This window comes from Carassius gibelio, chromosome B15 (genome assembly GCF_023724105.1).
Source record: "Carassius gibelio isolate Cgi1373 ecotype wild population from Czech Republic chromosome B15, carGib1.2-hapl.c, whole genome shotgun sequence".
Lineage (NCBI taxonomy): Eukaryota > Metazoa > Chordata > Actinopteri > Cypriniformes > Cyprinidae > Carassius > Carassius gibelio.
The window spans coordinates 22127264-22129719 of NC_068410.1; the positions used below are offsets into that span (position 1 = coordinate 22127264).

The 2456-nt window shown below is 44.1% G+C and overlaps 1 pseudogene; it reads right to left on the reverse strand.

The window, feature by feature from the left end:
* Nucleotides 1-916: 916 nt before the first annotated feature.
* LOC127973075 (zinc finger BED domain-containing protein 4-like) lies at nucleotides 917-2198 on the reverse strand (annotated as a pseudogene).
* Nucleotides 2199-2456: the final 258 nt, after the last annotated feature.

The following is a 2456-nucleotide window of genomic DNA, read 5'->3' on the forward strand; positions in this document are numbered from 1 at the left end:
CAGAACCTATCTCTGTTCATTGACGGTTTTCAGCATCCCTCCTCCACCCCATTTCTCCTCACTTATAGATCCATCTACTCTTACCACAACCGGGGGGAGTACTCTGGGTTCGGGCCACATCCCGAGCTCGGAGCCCTCCACCCGGACAGCACACCAAATACGCATAAACTTACGGTATTAATATACGTAGATGTGAACTCGTGAAATAAAAGAAAGTCCTCAAGTAACGAACTCTGAATAAAAACCTAAAGGTTTTCGTGCACTTGATTTAGCAAAAAATTCTCCTTTAGTGCAAATAACATAGCAGCAAACCCTTCATTTTTGATTGAAGGAAATTATGTAAACATTACAGAACAATATAAAAATGTATGTGCTTTAATTTTAACTCAGTTGTGATCCTTTAATCTTCCCCTTGAAAAGGGAGTTGTGGCCTAGTGGTTAGAGAGTTTGACTCCTAACCCTAGGGTTGTGGGTTTGAATCTCGGGCTGGTGATACTACGACTTAGGTGCCCTTAAGCAAGTCATCGAACCCCTATCTTCTCCCCAGGGCGTTGCAGCATAAATGTGTGTGTGTGTGTGGGATGGGTTAAATGCAGAGCACGAATTCTGAGTATGGTTCACCATACTTGGCTGAATGTCACATCACTTTCTCACTCTACCCATCTTTCACTGAAATTTCTCAGTACTCCCAGTTAAAGAACGGCAGGTTGTCACAACTGTTCTGCATGTTCTCCTGTGAGGCAGCTCCTCTTTGTCATAAATATTCCCAATCTCACTGAATACTCTCTCTCTGGGAACAGAGGAGGGGGGTGGACAGAGGAATTTCCTTACCAGTGGTGCAAGAAGGTGTAGACGTATTCTATTCTGTATTTATTCGGTTTCCCAGATTCCAGTGGCTCACCAGTCTGTCTGTTAATCAATGGCTCACGGAGGTACTGATCCAGCTGCTCAGATATTCAAAGCTCATCATCACTCTCCTGAGTAGAAATTCCATGAGGCCCCAAGATATTTGCATACATTTGTACAAGAACACTAGAGGGACCAGGTAATCTTCCACCCTTCTCTGTTTCGGGTCTGATCCTTGGTCTTCAGTGGTGGCTGTTTTCAGTTGCTCGGACACAAAGGCATGCTCTTCTTTTATCCATTGTTTTGCCTTGGTCAGTGTGTCCACTGCAAAAAAGACATGACCCTCATAACGGGGGTCCAGCGGTGTCTCAAGCACCAAACATTTTGTAATCTCTATCCTTGCAAACCTTTTCTGCAAGTTTTGCAGCATGGTTTCTCTTAGTGTTTTAATCCCCCTTGTGTTAGGACCCTCTGCCTGAAGCACCATTTTCAGCACAGCATTGCTTGGGATGACACTGGAGATGGAAGCCTCTGACCTGCTGATCTCAAGGGTGACTTCCTCAACAGGTTCCAATGTGTCAATCAAATTGGAAACTGTGTCACATTGATCTGCAGCTGGAGTAGCAATTTTTCCATATTCTCCAGCAGAGATATTGAGTGCTCGTTTCTGCTCCTCTGCATCAAGTGGAGCCATGGGGTTCCAGCGAGAGGGTTAGGACTGAATGATACTATGCTTGGGATACTATGCTTTTTTTTCAGATTCTGCTTTGCGAGCACAGAGTGGTTGAAATGTTTAGCTATGTTCTTTAACTTGGCATTAACGTCCAGCACTGCTCGCTGACTGTTGATGCCATCGGTCACCATAAGCTGTATGGAGTGTGTGCTGCAGCTGAGATCAGGTATCTCTGCCAATCTGAGTCCTTTAACCATGTTAGCACCACTGCCACGGAACACAAGTACAACCTTGTCATGGCTGATATCCCAGTACTTAAGCAGGCTGATGAACATGCTGCTGATATACTCCCCAGTGCGGGATCCAGACATGGCGTTGGCATTTAGGATGACTTGTTTACTTTCCCAGTTGACATCAATGAAATGACATGTTAGACTCATCAGTGCTTCACTGTCCCCAGACCAACAGTCTGTTGTGAAAGACAAAAAAGGACCTTTTATTTTCAGTGCTTTTATTTTCTTCTCAACTATTGCAACTGTACCATCTAGGATGTCTGTGAAGTAGTGCTTCTACTGATTGTCTGTGGCAATCATTTCCATAACTAAAGTGTCATAAAATCATCCCTGAAATGCACAAGTCCATCACTTCCCGCATAAAAGAACACATTGCCGAAGCACATGCTTAAGCATTTACATGCGACATATGGACTTGTGAGTACACTACACAGTCCTACATCAGTGTTACCTCACATTGGATTGATGCTGATTTTAAGCGCACACATGCTTTTCTAAAATGTTAAGCATTCGATGGAAGGCAGAAGGCAATTTAACATTGCTGATGCACTGCAAGAAATTATCAAAGCATGGGACATACCTGTTAACAAGTGTCACCTGGTCTTGAGGGATAATGCTGCAAACATGCGGAAAGCCACGTCCGA